The sequence below is a fragment of the Sturnus vulgaris genome, chromosome 3 (assembly GCF_052056855.1).
Source record: "Sturnus vulgaris isolate bStuVul1 chromosome 3, bStuVul1.hap1, whole genome shotgun sequence".
Taxonomy (NCBI): domain Eukaryota; kingdom Metazoa; phylum Chordata; class Aves; order Passeriformes; family Sturnidae; genus Sturnus; species Sturnus vulgaris.
The window spans coordinates 36,128,049-36,146,493 of record NC_142245.1 but is presented as its reverse complement, the minus strand read 5'-3'; the positions used below and the strand labels follow the sequence as shown (position 1 = coordinate 36,146,493).

Here is an 18,445-nt window from a genome sequence, read left to right as displayed (position 1 = left end):
ACTGCTTTGGCAGATCAAACCCCATCATTTGCTAGAACTAATTGTTGGTTGTTAAAAAAAGGACTGCAATTTACCACTTACTATTGAATTCTTAATTTGGCAGCTTATGAAATTTAAGAACACATGAAAGCACATCACAGATGAAAGGATGTGTATTTAATTGCTTAACAGATTTGCTGCTGTGCAAAGACTGCAGAGCTGCTGTCCAAGAAGGATCCCTTGGGCTTCTTCTCTCTCGCTTTCAGAAGTGAGAGCTATGGTTACAACAGAGCACTCTCCTTCCAGGAGTTTTCCAGACTGGTTTGGGTAAGTGTAGAAATTCATACTTATGAGGTAGATCTAAGAACAAATCAAAGTACACTTTGAGAGTCTGGCATTCCTGGCTGTGAAATGAATGGCTAATCTTCCGCTGACTTGAAAGTCAGCAGGAGCAGCTTCATAAATGAGACAAAAATGCAAGACTTTAATTCTTCAGGAGTGAGATTTGTAACTGCCAGTAGTACCTATGCAACACATGAGCTCTCCAGCTGATGTTTAACCTGACCTCAGAGATATATAGGCTGTCAGCTGGAAGTTTATATGAAAAAATATCACAGATGTTTGTGAAAATTCACACTGAAGACTGAAGACTAACCCTTCTTAGGTTTTCATAAGCACAGTCTAATTGGATATGATAAATAGCATAAATGTAACTGCCTTCATATTTTTGCAGATAATAAAGTCAAATTCTCATTTGGTATTGTCCTACTTCTAAAATTTTAATGAAGCATTATGATAAGAACCAATTTTCTCTGTTTAATCTAATCTGAACATAACAGACTCAGAACAGCACAATTACTGTGCTATGGCATATATAGAAAATTACTCATTATTACTGAGCTCCAAAGTAGAGAAAGAGAAGATTTCCAAAGGCACAAAATGTCTAGAGCTGTAATTCCTGTTTGCACTAATAAGAAACTCTCACAGTACCGTTAACAAAGTAATCAGCTTTTCAATATTTTAAGATGATAAAAATAAAATTATAGAAATAAGCAAATAATTTTACACTGCATTTTAAATTTTTTGTTTACTCATTCTTATTCCCAGATTCATATCTTTATGTTTAAGACTTCATATTTAAGATCAAGGACTGAATCAATCTTGTCAAGTGACTTTAGTCTGAGAAACAGCGATAGCAAAGCATATATATTCACGCATTGAAGTTATTGATGGATTTCTGCTCTTTGCCAAATTAATTTCCAAGCAGTATTTGATCTTATGTGAGTTGATAAATATACCTGATCAAACATTTATAGACTAAAGGATTCAAGATGAAATGTCAGATATCATGGCTAACAGTTTTGCTGCACACCTCAATGCCTCAGCCCTCAGGCACAGCATCCTGCCCGGGTCTCAACCTAAAGTTAATGATCCCACTGTCTGTTCTGCTCCATCATTTTTGATCCTCAGTGCCATCTCTTTTTATTATAAGTATGATTGTGATAAGAAAGGTTTCTGGCATGTCACTGTTTATTCCAAAGAGGTCCTAAGGCAAGGAAAAAGGAGAAAAAAAGAAGCAAGAGACCAGCACAGAAAACAAACAGCATCCTCACTGAAAAGGAGGGCCTGCAGAGCACATTGCTAGATCTGATCACAGTCGTACTGAGACCCACTGCCAGCAGCTCATATGTTGTGATAATGACTTCTCCATTACCAGGCAAGCTCAGCCTCATGACTCTGCTTAATTCCACCATGAATCGTGTCAAGGAGTCAGTACCCCCTCCAGCAGGGAACAAAAACCTGCTATCCACATATTCCAAGATTTGAACATTCTCATGAAAAAAACCTCCCTTTTCACACTGCACATTGTTTCTGAAGGTTCTCTCTCTAGTGCTTTGTGTCCAAGTAACAAGATCTTAAAATACTGAGAAGAAGCCTAGAATAAACCATAAATTCTCATAAATACGAACCTTTGTTTGTAGACACTGAAATAAAGGCAAATAGAACAGAGACTTTATAGGGGTGCTGTCTGAAAGCTTGGCATTTTGCAGCCTCTCAAGATCATGAGAGAACAAAGAAAGCTTCAGTTGCTGTTTGTTGAGAGATATGAGATTATGTTTTGGATATATCTCCACAGGTAAGAGTTGGAGGAAAAACATGATTAATGGTTACTATCAGTCTTGCAAATAAAACTGTATTTTCTGGGGAGATAGAAAAATTACAGTTTTCCTTCTGTTAACAGTGAAAATATGCTCTGATAAGTTGAAACAGCCTTAAACACCTAGCTGTTTGCTTGCTTTGCTTCTGGTGTGGTCTCTGTTGTGGGTAATACAGACAGCCAATATACACATGGCTACGGGATTTTATGCAGCTGAGAGATTGATTCTGGCATCAGCAGTATCCTCTCTCACCCTCTCAAGCATGTAACACCAGGGATAATGGTAAGGGAGGAAGCAATGAGAGCTAAAGGATGTAGCAACAAAGTGAACACAACGAAAGAAAACAGAAGGAGCAAGGGAGAAAAATCAGCTCGGGGAATGTTACTTCTCCATTTCAATATCTTTGCAGTGGGAATAATTCTACATTGGCCAGAGGAGATGTTCAAATTAATTCTTCCTTTCGTGCTACTTTGTCCTACAACCATCTGACAGACACCTGCAATCAAACCCTTGCCTGAAGCTGTAGAGGCAGGAGTATCTACTGTGAGGTCTAAGCAGCTTGGGCAGAGCTAAAAGCAGCACAGTCAGACACACCACCACCCAAAACTCCAGGGCAGCAATAAAGGCAGCAGAGCTGTGGTACTGCAGGTTAATAAATGTGTGAGAAAAGCCACCTCTCCTCACCCCCTCAGTTGTCAAGCCACTGTTTTCTTCATTGTGGCAAAATAGACATGTACTCGACATGGAAGTCCCGTGGTATCACTGACACTTTTTCCTGGCCAGGGGCAGTGGAACCATTGTCTTGTCCTGTGACAGTGCACAGCCACTTGGCTGCTCTCAGATACACTGAGACTTCAGTGGTGCCACCACCCACAGGTCAGGAAACCTTTCATAACTGCAGCTTGTGTGCCCTTAGCATCTCCCTTAACTTTTGGGGCCTGGCTGCTCAACCTGTGGTTTGCCATTCTAGGAACATCAGGAGCAGATTCCTCGGAAAACTTTACACATGCAGATGCAGTTTTCTGTGAAATTAAGGGGCACCTAAAGCAAGTAGCAACTAATAAGCCACTATGGGAACAGACAAGACAGAAGGTACACAGTTCACAAACGTGACTGCTAAGGTTCTTAGGTAGCCTCAAGTCACTTGCTTGGATTCCACATGGGACTATGTCAAAGCTTGCAAACAGACAGTCCAAGAGAATATATATGGGGGGGGATTTTCATTCAGCTCTGCATCTTTAAATTCAGTGGTTATCTTTGCTATGATAATATCCCACGGAGGCTTTAAACACGCTATTCATCTAAAGATTTTACATAAAGGGGAGAATCATCCACACTCAGGAATTTCCACTGCTTTTCTCAGCTCGTTTTCCGATTTGCTTTCCTTCTCACATTTGCTCATATAAAAAATCTCACTCTTCTCACACAGAAAATCCACTGCTTCTTTATTCTTCCCATTCCTCAAAGGATTCTAGTTCTGCTACAATGTTTGGAATAAACAAAAATCACATGGAAGTGTGCCATGTAGTCTTGTTACTATATTTCAACAGATGGTAAGCAGTATTGTTCTGAATGCCTGCGTAACAAGAAGCTGTGTGTATATCCTTGCAGGGCTTTTTCCTGAGGAGCTGGGAGATGCAGCAAAGCAGCACTTGATGTCATTTACTTCTATTGTTCCTAGTTCTGCTATACACATGTAAAACTAAACAAACGAGATTCTAATTTTGAATGTATTAATCACGCCCACAGTTTGAGAACAATGAAGAATTAGATTAACTTGTATTTGTAGTTGTGCATGTTAGTCTGCATAAAACACACACACACACACACACACACACACACACTTTGCAGAGAAGTGGGAAAGTCAGGTACCCTTTCTTTCTCTCATCGTGACTATGGCCAGTGGAAGTTGATGTAATGAGAGTCACATATCATGATTGTCAGATCCAACATAGTAGCAATTATCCAGGAGAGAGCAATTGTGACCTAAATTGTGACTAAAATGCAGGGCCCTTTCCAGTTCTGCCTGCATCACAGCACCAGCCATCATTTTCAGTGAACACTGGTCTGCATAACACTTCTGTAGTCAAAAGTAGTTGAAAAAATGAAATTTGTCAGAAAATCCTACCCAGACACAGAAGTATTTGTTTGGGAAGTGGTCAGTAGTTTCTTTCAAAGTGCTTGAATGGTCTGTCAGCCATCTAGCCAGAAAACAGCAGTAACAACAAAATAATTATTATATATCATATATATATATACACATGTATGTGTGTGTGTCGCTGTATATAATTTATGATTAACAATCTACAGATTATCAGGAATAATAAGTGTGATAAGAAAAGTTCTCAGTCTCAAATATGCCAGCAGCACTGAACTACTTTGAATTAAATACTTTAGGGACATAAATCAACTTAAGGACAGTTCCTAAACATGGAAAGCAAGTAAAATTATATTTATATTCTTTGGTGTATGGAAATAATCAAATTCTTCTTCTGAGGGACATGAAAAGCCCTGCAGATCATTGATGCCAGATAAGATGGTGAGTAATACATTCAGTGCAGGCAGCACAGTGTGTAAGCTGCAGACTGAGCTCTGGGTGGCAGAAGCCTCAGGCAAGAGGCCATGAACTGGACCCTTTACACAAAAAAAAGGGCACAGGGACCTGTGGCCCAGCCAGGTGACCAGGCAGAGACACAGGAGAAGCTGAAGACTCAGCAGGAAGATCCCAGACTTTCATGTGCATAGACTGTGAAGGCATAAAACCCAGGGCTTACTTTATTTGGTGTCCCTTCCTGGAGGCACTCAGCTTGAGCTGTTTCTGTGTTACTGCATCATGAATAAATTGCTTTAAGGATGCAAGAGAAACCCAGCCAATATCAAAATCCAATCTGTGTGACTATGGCGGGTGTGTTTAGGGAGCCAAGCAGGGCATCCCTGTGGTGACCAGAGCCATCCACTGAGATGGAGCTTCAGTCCTAGCAGTGCAGTCTCTGGTGGTGGGGATGTGGCTACCAGAGTGCCCCCTCTGAACAGTCAGACAGGAAAGTTTCCTTACACATGAGACATTACAGGATAAGGTAGTACAAAGGATGTACCACATAGCCTTGAAAAATACCAAGGGTCACATTGGGTAACCCAAGTAATTTGTCCTACCCTTACATCTGTGACACTATGCTGGCTTGGTGCACCTTTTATCTCAGTGTGGCTGAAAGGAAAAACACATCACCAAGAGGCAGGAAGAAGAATTTTGAAGGAGAAAAGAATGAAGGTTCTGTCTTTCTCCATTTATTTATTATTCCAAGGGTGGTATGAGACTGATTGAATTCCTATCTGGGTGTGTATCTTAGTTAATGTGTCAACAGGCATTTGAAATAGCAACTCCCTCCATTCAACCTGCTCTATCTGACTGAAAGAATTCAGTGTGCTTCAAATAAAAGCAAGACTGCCTATAACCAAACGATTGAAAAGATGGAAGGAGTGGATGAGTGTTTTGAGCAACTGACTCCAATTTCAGTCATTGATGCTGACATTACTGTATGATGATTCTTAGAATTAGACTTTTTTTTTGCCTTACTTTTCCTTCTAGAATATGGCTCCATACTCTTCACCTTCAGAAATATTTCCTTTTTGCAGCTGCAGCTGAATTATGGCTGATTCAGCCCAAATAGTTTTATCATATCATTAGGGTTAGCTAGTTCTGCAGTTTCCAGCAGTGTCCTCTGGGACATGCATATAGGAAAGAACCACCCTCTCCAGCCCCATTAGAAACATCATTTTACATTCCTAAGACAAATCCTTTTCACTTCTTGAAGTTAAAGGTGTTTTCCCAACTGAGATCCTAGCACAGACTCATGCTATTAGCCCCAAGACGTGTCTTTAGCCTGTGTCCTGCTTTACCCATTTCTACCCTTGTCCTCAAGATCACATCATGTCAGTGCACGAGATTCTGATACTGCCATACACCACAGATGATTCCTATATGTGTCAGTCAATTTAATTTTCATGCTCCTGTCTTTTATGCCAAGGTCTTTATTAGAAATAGTAAATAAACTTTGTCCAGAGAGTCCTTGAGAAAATTGTCTAGTAACCTCTTTCAGCTTGATCATTTGCCTCACAGCGTGACTCATTGTCATCTCTCATTTAGAGAGCTCCTTACTACATCTCAGTTCCTGTAATAATCTCCATCTTCACCATTTTAGCTGATAATTTCCCATGTGACACTGCATCAAATGCTTTGCTCAAGGTCAGACAGATTTGATCTACTGCTTTTGTCTACAAAATCACAGCTTTCTTTTTTTTTCTAGAAACATGAATGAAGATTCTTATCAATTTTTTATTAGATAGGCATCAGGATAGCCTGACACAATGTGCCTCTGACCAAACCTTACTACATTTCATTCCCCCTTCCATTTATCTGCAGAGTTTTAATTAGTGTTTCTTTCAAAGTTTCCTACATAATCCCTGCATGCCAGTGAGGTCAGTAAAGCTCATAAGCCATAAGGAGATATTTTAAGTTTCCCAGAAGGTAATGTGATAATTAGGACAAAGCAATAATATTGATGCAGCTGTGGGTGGCAGGGGGAGGTAGAAGAAACAAGTAACTTAACCTCTAACCAAAGTTATGCATATTCTCCCAGTCTTTCCTCTACAAAATCGGGAATGACATTATCCAGTACAAAGTGGAAAAGCAAGAACAAGTAGAATTAAATTCTGGCTATACCTGTACCAGCACAAACCAGCAGTCCCTCTCCTGCAGAGCTCTCTCTGTCAGGGCGCCATAGCAGGTACCTAGGGAAAAGGACAGAAACAAGAAAATCCTACTGTTCTGCTTTCCCACTAGCTACCCCCAGCTCCACAGGTTTGTGGTTAATGGATAATTGAGGAAAAGTATCTGTCTGTTAAATAGTTCTTACTGTACTGGATTGCTTTCCACAAATCAATGTAAGTTTCTAGCATTCACAATGTCTATTGAAACCTTGTTTATTTTGAGTTCATTACAAGCTGCTTCTTCTTGATGCCCTGTAGCTCTTAACTACACCAAACCATCACACCTCATCACCGTCTCCACTCCACAATACAATTCCTCTGTTTTGTCCCTTAGCTCTGTTTGCTGGAGCTGAGCAGCCTTACCCATGGAAGTATTACCTGGGTATAAGCCATTGAACATCTTCAAGCACCTTTGCTACCCTCCTCTAGGCTTTGTCTTGTATCTTCTCTGCCTCCTCAATGTCCATCCTAGGATCTTTCAGGATGAAGCCAGATCCATACTGAGATTATTCTGGGATGTATTTAAAAACACCCGAAAGACAATGCAGTCATTGGTCACAGCCAGCATGTCATAACTTTGCTCGGCACTGGTGTGGCCTCACCTCAAGTCCTGTGTGCAGTTTTGGGCACCACAATATAAGAAAGATATAAAGCTATTAGAGAGTGTCCAAAGCAGGGCTGTAAAGATGGTGAAGGGCCTTGAGGAGAAGCTATATGAGAACAGCTGAGGGCACTTGGTCTTTCAGCCTGAAGATGAGGAGACTGAGGACAGACCTCATTGCAGTTCCTTGTGAGGGGAAGAGGAGGGGAGGCACTGACCTCTGCTCTGTGGTGACAGTGACAGAACCTGAGGGAATGGCCTGAAGTTGTGTCAGGGGAGGTTTAGGGTGGATATTAAGAAAAGGTTCTTCACCCAGAGGGTGTTTGGACACTGGAACAGCTCCCCAGAGAAGTGGTCACAGCACCAGCCCAACCTCACAGAGTTCAAGAAGTGTTTGGAGAATGCTCTCAGGCACACAATGTGACTTGGGATGTCCTGCACAGGGACAGGAGTTGGACTTGATGAACCTTGTGGATCTCTTTCAACTCAGCTTATTCTGTAATTCTGTGAATTTCCACAGTCCCGTTCCTGCCCCTTCAGAAAAATCTAACCATTTAAAACTTTGTGAACCCCATTTTTAGACGTCTGCTCCTGGTTCAACAGGTAACAAACAGAAACCAGCAAGTTAGCACTTTACACTGCCATGTTTAAATCCTGTTTGAGAGATACCACCCTCACACCTGCCTGAGGCCATTCATAATATATTTCTGATTTAACTTTTATTTCTGCACAAGATGTTTTTACACTTAATAGATCTAATTACCCAGTTATAGACAAATTGCCCCTCACATCCTGCATAAAAAAAGGTCAAACAGACATTAAGAGCCCAGACAGTGGTGCTGTACCAGAGTGGGGCTGCCCAGAAGAGCTGCCCATTGCCTGGAGCCTCAGCTCTACCTAAGCACATGCACCTTCCCAGGGCTCCAACGAGATCCAGCACAGCCTGGTCAGGCAGCCAACAGTGCAATCTTATCTTATTTGGAGGAAAGGCAAAAGCTAATAGAACACTGTAGAAATGGCACAAGGGAAAAGGGAGCATGCTTGTTTTAATACTTTTATTAAAGAAAAGCGTAGCATTACTGACTCTTTAACTTTTCATTCATTGTCACTTATGCTTATTAATTTATTAGAAGATTAATTTTTACCAAGTGACTACACAAGCGTTTTCCATTTCAGCTGAAGAAAGACTTGTGATTTTTTTTTTGTGAACTCAAAGAAGAAAGTGAACATAAATTTGTTATACCTTGTTCACCCAGAGCACAGATGTGATTGAGATTTTCAGCTTTCCCTGACACTGCATGTCTGCTGACATTGCACATGTGATCCAATATAAAAACCGATTTTAAAAAGCATTCTGTATAGCCAGTACCTGTATGTCTTGCAAAGCTTCAAAACTGATAGTCTATCTTAGCACACAATGCTGTAAACTTACACAGTTTTTCAAAACTGGTCTTTTTTACAAAGAGCTTTTGCCGTTGATGCATTTTTTCAGGCTTGTGGTTTTGTACCACAACCAATATAACAAGAGAACATTGCCCTCTGGTGTCACAAGCTTTGTGCTTGGCAGGGCTCTTCACCTGAACTTTCTTACTCCTTTTCTTCCTTCTCTTTATTCACTGCAGTGAGAGCCAGGCTGTGGTACACAGGCATTAACCAGCAGAAGGTATGGAAAGGGATGTTTCCTATTCAATGGGAAATTTTTTGCAGTCATGTAACAATTTCCATGGGTGTGAAAAAAATCTTTCTAAAGTACTGAAAGCCAGAATTATCTCCTTTCAGGTTGGGTGATACTGTTAAATCTTGGCTGATTCTCTTGTTTTGACCAATTCATCAATTTATTTATTCATCCTCTTGAATAAGTTTTTTGGGGTTTTTTTTAGGATTCTAAATTAATATTAGAATTAAAGTTAGCAGAAGACTGAAGCTAAATCCAGTAGCTTATGCTACCAATTCCTTTACTATCACCAGAGTTTTTCTGATAATAACTGAGTTCTCCAGCTTGCACTTGGAGACATCTGAGTTCTGCCTAACTGCTCACAGGTTTGTCCCCAAGCACACTCCGGTATATTAGGGCAAAGGCATGGCAGAAAACAGCCAAATCAAATGGAAAGAAGCCAATTGATTACTTCGTGTTGGATGACAGTATCAAAAGAGAGAGAAGCAGCATCATTGTTTAAGTAGTTGGGGAAGAGACATGAAGGGCTGCAGTGGGAGTAGCACGAAGCTTAAATTTATCTGCCTAGCCTTGCAGGTTCTGCTGTCAGATGGTTTGCACAAAGCAGAATAGCAAGGTAAAGTGCCAGATTTTTTTACCTAACTCTTAAAGCCAAAGATCATTTTTCCACTCAAATATTCCAGATTCTTAGTAAATGCCATTTTCAAAGAGATAGTTGCCACAATGAATAGATCTTGCAAGCTAATTAGTTAATACAAAATATATAGACAGCCATTCCTTCTAAGGAGTCAGTGATGATTCCAACAGATGATCCACTAATTCCATCAGTGACTTGCAGCCACTCTGAAAACCACAAGGTACAGAAGTTTAAGGTACAGCCTCAAAACATAAGGTAGAGACTGACTACAGGGGTGGCCAGATGGTGCTGCTTGTAATTGGCTGCCTGTTATACAACTCCCTGGGTGCTGTCTAATCACTTACCTTTTGCTCAGTGGGATCCTACATCTAGCTTTAGCCTGATAATAGTTGATGGTCTAGGCTCACCTCTAGGTAGGACCACTCACAGACCATGGAAATATATCCAGAGATTATTTTTTTCTCCTCTTACCCTAAACATTGGAGGAACATGCTCCTCTTAGTCCATTAACCAGAGATAAATAGATAATAAGATGAGAGCAAGCACACTCAGCTGTATATGTGGCTTTCTATCTGTCCTCTGGACTTTTTCCTAGAAACATCAGACCAGTTTTTAACCAGACTCTGTGGGCACTCATTTAAGAGAGCCAGCCTGAAAAATATTCCAGGCCAGAGCTTCTGAGCTCTGTTCCCAGCCGATAAGCTGGTCCAGCTGTAGGCTAGGGAGAACATCTCCCAGGATGATAACTTGGTCAAAATAAAGAGGAATTTAATAACAATGATAGGACACCTGTTGTGGTGTGTGACCAGGTCCTGGGAATGGGGTGTCTTCTCTCTGAACCAATCATCTTTTTCTGCTCTTGGAGTTGCGAGTCATGCTATAAAAACAAGTGTGTTTCTAAATAAACTTGTCTCTTTCTTTCTTATAATGAAAGAAGACCACGCAGCTGTGTGCTTTATTTCTCCCGCATCTAAAGGGTTAATACCCCTTTCCACGGCTACAAGACTCTCCACTAGCTTCCAACCACTGAATTAAATCCTTGCTGATAAACTGAACACACAGATTTTGTTCCCAGCCTTTTATAGGACTGTTCACTTTGAATTATTAACCAAAAAAGGCCTAATTTTTTCTGCTTTTACAAGAAAATATAAATTGCCCTCTTGAAGAATTGAGGGCTGACATTATTTTTTGTGCATTTCCCATTTGTAGATGGCTTTTATAGAGGCCTTTGCTATAAGAAGGATTGAAAGAGGGGAATTAGGAGGTTGAGGTCAGATATGCTTAATTTAGGAATTAGAGAAAAAAAAACACTGCAAAACTTAAATTTGAGAGGAACTTCAAGCTAGACTTCACAAAAAAAATTACAGGGAAAAAAAACCCAAAAAAAGCATTTTCTTTTTTCAAAAGAAAATTACATGTAGATAAACAAGTTCTGAAAAATCTCTTAAGGTACTGAAGAGGGAAGTAGGGAGATAACTGTATAAGAAAAATTGGTGCTGGAAAGCAAAATGCAGTCTGCAAGCAATGCTCTATGAAACTATTTTTAAAAAACAAACATCATAATAAACATGCAGTAAATATGTATTTTGTTAGTATTTGTCATTTTAATGTCTTTAACAATGTCTGTCTATATCTCCCTTATTTAGAACCAGCATAGTCTTTTGGTGGATCTATACCAGACCAAATCAAGTCTGAATTTTACTTTTTCTTGCTATGTTACTTCTTGGCTTGTTTCTTTTATATTACTTCTTGGCTTCTTGACAGTTTGGAGGATTTGGCAGCAATGAAGCTAAAACTTGTTTCAGGCTACAGTGCTTCAATCTGGGTGTGAAATTCAATGACCGTTTTAAATTCAGATTTTGCAGAGTCATGACATAAACAAATGTAGCATTGAAAGACATTCTCCATAGGAAGCTGTTGAGCAGACAGAGAGCAGACTGAAAAAGGTGGGGTGACCTCACCAAAATTGACTAGATTACCACACCAGGGGCCAGGCATTAATTTTGCCCTTAAGATTTATTCGCAGTAAATCATGTCATGCATGCTCTCTGAGGCTGGTAGATCCTATTTCTCCATTTTTGCAAAACAAGTATTTAAAAAAAAAAATTTACACATTACCTGACAGGTGTGGTAGTCAACAAGCTGAAAGGTGTTGATTTGTCCTATATGTCAGAGAGCCAATATTTTCCTATGCATCAGTTTGTCTTGCCACCTACTTCATTAATTTGACTTATTTTTTAGGATTTCAAATAAATCCATGGAGACTTTTACTTGTCACTCCCAAAAATCTGCTGAACTGCCGTTTTGATTTTGGTACCATGAGATCAGACCTATTGCTGCACCTCTGTTGGTGGAGTAGTGGTCTTCAGCAAGTGATTTTCCATATTGCTTTCCAAGGAAGCTGTTAGGAAATATGATTGAGACCACACTGACTGGAAAGGTTTCTCCTTAGCTCCTGCATAGGTGTCTCCAGAGGCTGGTTAGTCAGTCTTTGCAAATCTTTGAATTTGCAAGTTACTGTTGGCTGAAGAAGGCACTGAAGCCACTGTAAACTGAGGCAAATTGCAGACAAGCTGACTTTACTTCCCTCTCTTTAGTTATTTACCAGATTAGAAATTTGCATGCAAGCATCCTGGGAATAGGCACGCTTGGGAAGAAGGTCTGGAAGGGAGCAGCATGCTTCAGGGACAGTAGCACAATGAGGTTCATCCAGACCTCTGGCCCAGGAGGTGAAATGGAGGATCAGTTCCTCAGACATCTGTCTCACCCATCTGCTTTTGGACTTCATGCACAGCTGTGGCAAAGATCTTAGAGGCACCCACTGCCTCTTACACATTCCTGTAGCACCTGGCATAGTGATCACTTTTAAGGCTTTTAACAGCACTGCTACAATAACGATTGGTAGAGAGAGTCAGATAATTAATTACTTTCCAGAAAAACTTACTCCCTAGTATAGTGTTCAATACAAGTATTGACTGAATTAATTTAATTTCAGAGTTTCAGAAGCAGCTTTATGGTTATTTTTTATTTTAGAGTTGATTTTGTGTTTATCAAGACTTTGTTAATGCTAAACTAGGACTGTCTCTGGGATGCTTGGAACTGAACTTTAACCTTTCATTTGCATTCAGACCCAGTACAGCCACCCTAACCCAATCCAGCTGTGCTATCTGGGTGTTGGGTGGTTGTGTTTGCCCTGAGTGTCACAGCTAGTGCTGTCACTGCTCCTTTTGCAGCTTCTTCTGCACACAGATGTACTGAACAGATAAACTCTGTCCCTCCCCATGTAAATCTCATTTCCTGAGACCTCTCCTGCCTTTCTGTCAGCTGCTGAAAGAAGAAAAGATTACTCCCACTTTAAATTCTCACTGGTCTATTCAAAGCGGTAGATGCATATCTCATTATAAACTGATACAACACCATTATTTTCAGTGGAACTATGCCTATGTACACAAGATTCAGATCCAATTGCTTTCCAAAAATATTGAGACCACTACCCTTTGGCTGTGTCTGTTTAATGGTTTCTGCTGTAAGTTACTGTTACCAACACAGACTATTCTTCAGCCTAAAGCTCCTTACTGAACTGGGGCAGCCTCCTACACCCTTATCCAGAACATGACTCCAAGTGTAAGTCTATAAACAGAAATGCAGGGACTGACAGCAGCCTGCCTTTTGGGAAAATCTGTTTTTTATCTCCTGTCTTTAGAACAATAACTCATTTTTAATGAGTTTGATTTTTTTTTTAAATGTTGCACTATAATTTAAGGCTATTATTTTATTGGGGGAAAAACCCAACAGGTAATGAAACAATAGATATATTCATCTTAATATTCAATGCCTATTCCAACGATATTTTGGTCTCCTGGTAACATTACTAATGACTTGTCAACATGAAAGAGAGAAAGAGTGAAGCTATTTCACTGGATTCTGAAACAGCATGAAATCAAGTGCGGGTTACACCGATTTTGCAAAAACACACTGCTGGCAGCAATTCTCTCTGTGTTCAGCAAACCATGAAATAACACTATATCAAATTTCTGCAACTTGAAAACAGGGAAGCAATCCAAAAACAGTGGCCTTTTGGCAATGTCTAGCAGAAAGGTGGAAGTGCTGAAACATGGAACTTCCTTTCTTCCTCCTCTCCCCATGCTCAGATGTTCACAAAGGATCAGTGTAACAATCCACCAGAGCATAGCTCAATGGAAACATGGAAATTAATTGTTGCAGTCACCTCATTACTCGACTGTCAGTGTTAATAGATGTTTAGCACTGCAATAAGAGCATCGGTGGTGTATGATTGTGTGACTGCAGATAAATGATTTTAAAGCAACAGCTCACCACGAGCAGCTGAGCCAGGTGCTGGACACTGGCAGTACAGCTCGGGATGCTTGGGATGCTCAGGATGCCCCTGCCCTGCGGCTGGGAAGAGAGGGAGGGATCAGAGCTGCACAGCTCCCTGCTGCTGGGTCATGGCCAACTTGTCTCACATGAACAGAGCAGGGCAATCACAGGGAGCCCTAAGGTCTGTATGCCAGAGCATAAAAGTGATACAGCATGTAGAAGGATCTATGATTTGCAATTTCTTCTAAATTTCCAGAGGACTACTACGAATGTAGTGTGATCACCACTCTGTGGCACCAGCAAGCACAAAGATAGCCCTGCACATGCAGAGCTGTTTGGAGGCAGTGCTTCTGAGGAACGGGTCAACTGGGCTCGGAAAACTCACTTCAATACTTTTCTTTCAAAAGCTCAGCATCAGCATTGAAGTACACAAACAGTTTGTTTATTTATGTATCATGGTGAAGCAGGAAATAGAATTTCAAAACATTGGTAGCTTCATCATCAGACTTCTCAACTGTGCCTGTTTTGGAAATAGACTAAGCTAAAAAACTCAAAAAGTCAATGTGAATCCAGCCCTGAACAGAGTATCTGTCTGGATGAGGGTGAGGATATGGCCATAGCTGATCAGAAGTGAGATGTCCTGGAAATAAATTCCAGTGAAAGCTGGGAGAGGATTCCTCAGAGTCCTTTCTTCATGTGGAAATATAACCCTGGGGAATAAAGACCAATGTGTTCAGAAAATTTCATCTAATTCTATCCTTATTAAGCAAGATAGCTCAGACCCTGACAAGACAAAGGACTAGGCTGTTACTTTTATTATTTTTTATTACTTTTTATTTCTATGGGAGAAGGTGCACAGTGAAAATGATCTCACAAGAGATCTGCTGCTGCTCATCCTTTTTATTTTCCAAGACTTGAGTGATGCTTCAGAAGCAGAGGCCAGGTTTAGTCAACAGTAAGTAATTGTTATAAACTCACACCTGTCAGAGCTTGTCTATACCTGAGGAACTATTTTACTGACTTTTGTAAAAGTGACGTTGGTTTAACGGGTGTTAAATTGTCATCCACACATGAAAAGTCTTTGATTTGGGCTTTCCAGTGCTCTGTTCACCCAAGGTAGTTTCTTTGGTTTGTTTCTACAGATTTTGTTCTGCAGATGTCACTTTTTCCCTCTCCTTCTGTGCTTACAATACTCAAAACATCAGTCGAAAAGGAACTTTGAGTGTCTGTAATTCACTACAGAAACTTTTCAGGCTGCAAAAGAGACAGATGAGACACTAACACTGACAGTATCAACAAAATAAATCTTTCAACAACAATAAATTGTATCTGTGCTTGTTTATTGAGTTTAGGGTTTTTTCACCTGTCCAAACTGATGGAAGCTCATCAAGACAATGCTACACAGGATTGAGAGTATACTTACTAGCTGACAAATTTGTAAAGCCACACAAATCTTGAAGCTTGTATAAGAAAGTAACCAATGTTTTGTTTTTTTCTTCCCTATGTCAGTGTGGAAGCCCAGAAGATAAGGAGCTAATGTCTCAAACACTGATAGCTGGATAGCTGTGGAGCCAACCAAGGATTGTTGATAATAACAGACAAGGAACTTTTCTAGTAACACGTGGTAGGAAAGAATGAGATATGGCTGGAAAAGGGGGCCATGCAGAAGTAGGGCAGCACTTTCCCAGGACAAGTTTCTTTGTTCTAGCTCCTGGAGTTGAGCACAGCACAGTACAGTGCAAGCACAGGAAAGAGGCTGAGAAGTGGGCATGGACAGTAGGGGGGACCAAGACCACCCAAGACCCCCAAAGCCCTTCTGACCCATGTCCAGAAATGTCTGAAAGAAGAGATTATGCACAGTAACTACTTTTCATAGAAAGATAAACCCATCTTCCAGAGAGAAAAAATCTGCCTATAAAGAGGTACCCCAACCAAGCCTAGGCAGAGCACCCAAGACTCTGAACATGTCATCAGCTAGATCAATGCTGGAACCAGAACTGGATGCTTGCTTCCTTCCTTCCTTCCTTCTTTCTTTCTTTCTTTTTCTTTCTCATTTTTTCTCTCTGTCTTCCCTTTAATTAATCTCTTTCTCTTCCATGTGCTTATATAGAGGTCAGGGACTAAATAATATACCACTTTCAAGGCCAACTAATTTACTAACAACATTTTGTAAGTTTCAGTGAACCCTCTGACTTTTGTTGTTCCTTTTCACCATGAGCATTTATGAACCTTGGATGCTCTTTTTCCACACAACAGGAACAAAGAACTTTGCTCTTGAATTGCATGCCTCATTTCTAATGCTCTCAGATCAGTACCCATGTACCTATACACTCCTCATTTATGGTCTGTGCTCTTCATCTCAGTTACCACCCCAGTAGGTAAAGAAGGCTTTTAAAAAAGCAGCTCAATTCTTTCAAAGTAGTCACAATCAGAAAGGCTACCAAGAGGTTGCAGTGATGTAGATAGGATCTTGGGCTCATATGCTTGCAGCAAGTGAAAATTGCAGAAATATCCACATGAGAGGAGGAAGAAGACATACTGTTACTGCAATCTACTATGTACTACCTAGACTATTTTCTTCACCCTGAACCAGGCTTATTTCTGCACAGAAAAATACTCTTGAACAAAGAATACCCTTTCTCTTGGGCTATATGCAATGTCCTAAGCCTGGATAAGTTTTTTGTGAAGATGGTAAGACTGAAGCATGAATTCACTGTTTATTATTGAGCCTTGCATCTTCTTGAAAGTACATTCAGAAAGCTGTCAGATTTATTTCTCTGTGGAGAAGAGAGATGGCACGATGCCAGTAATGGCAGCAATGTAAAATCCTTCAGTACTTCATGTCTTTAGAGGCTCCGTTTGCAGATTTTCATGCTTTGGCTAAATGCAGCCAGGATTTTGCTATAGGTAAACTTGCATATGACTTGGCTCTACCTCCTGTGATAAAACATATTCTGACTGCCAGCAGTTCAACTGTTGGACAATAGAGGAAAAAAGAAAGAAAAGTGCTCTTGATGCTAGGGCGTGTGACAGCATAATCTTCTTAACATCTCTTTTCTACTGCAGTCTTGGGCACTGATATTGGTCTCTAGTGTCAAATATGACTTATCATTCAAAATGGAAAAATGTTACATTAGAAATCACTGGTTAAACAGTGGTAAAAACTAAATACAACCACATGCTGCATGTGAACAGTCAGCAGAGACTGCTGACTTTTGACATGTCAAAGCCCAAGAAGTAGATTGTGTCTTTCAGAGAAGGGAAGGTGTAGGACAATGAGGATTACTCACTGATAAGCAACTGGGACAAATTTGCTCCTTCCCCAACATCAACTCATAGAAAGGAGTAATTTATTCTATTCTTATCACAAAATACGAGTATTGTGGGGAGCAGGACTCATGTTAAAGTATTACATCAGCATATGCTTTCCACCAGCCAACAGAAGTAAAATTCTGTGGATCACAAGCTACCGAGGTGGAGCAAAGAAATGAAGGCATAGCAACAGTGAATTTGGGGTGGTAGAAAGGGATCTGACTCATCAATCACCCTTCTGGCTGCTATTAGTTTATACAACATGATATCGTGTCAATCATACGTCAAGGATCCCTGCAATGAACAGTTTCCTCTTTGGCATCTCTTTAAGTGCAAATAAAAAAATTAAAAAAATATTACAGCACTGATAGTTTGGGTACCAGAACCTGTTTTAAAATTCAGATTTGCTCTTCAATCCTCCCCTCCTTTTTTCTTTGGGTTTATTTTTACAGCCTCACATCTAAATGCATTTTTCCTGACTCACTGGATCAATTGATATTTTTCATAATCTCTCGTAAAGGATTCAGTTTTAAAGATGATATTTTGGTTAGCAGGGTTTTTTTGTTTATCAGTTTGGGGGGCAGTTGGGTTTTTTTATGCTATTAGTGACCCCTTAGACATTTTGATGCTTTTACTGTCCTTGAAAAGAAATTCTCCTTCTGAGTATTTCTAAATACAGTGTATTCCATTTTCGCTACATAAAAATTGGTGGTTATTAGCATTCCAGAGGCAACATGTCTACCAAGCTGACTGCAACAAAGATAAATTATCTGGTTTATGCTGCATGAATTCTCTTCTTTATATAAATACACACATCTATGGGACTATCTAACTTCATCATTCTAGCAACAGATAGCTACATAATCAAATTACTTAAATTAAAAATTCATTGAAAAAATCTTTCCTTAACCCTATCTTGTCTGAATAAAAATAAACTGTAATTACTAAAGCTTGCTGTATATAAATTTAGCCAGGCG

General features: G+C 40.1%; 1 long non-coding RNA gene across 3 annotated transcripts in view; it reads right to left on the bottom strand.

The window, feature by feature from the left end:
• Nucleotides 1-18,445, bottom strand: part of LOC148224280 (uncharacterized) — a 93,005-nt gene that overhangs the window by 66,821 nt on the left and 7,739 nt on the right. The gene's annotated exons all lie outside the window — the stretch shown is intronic.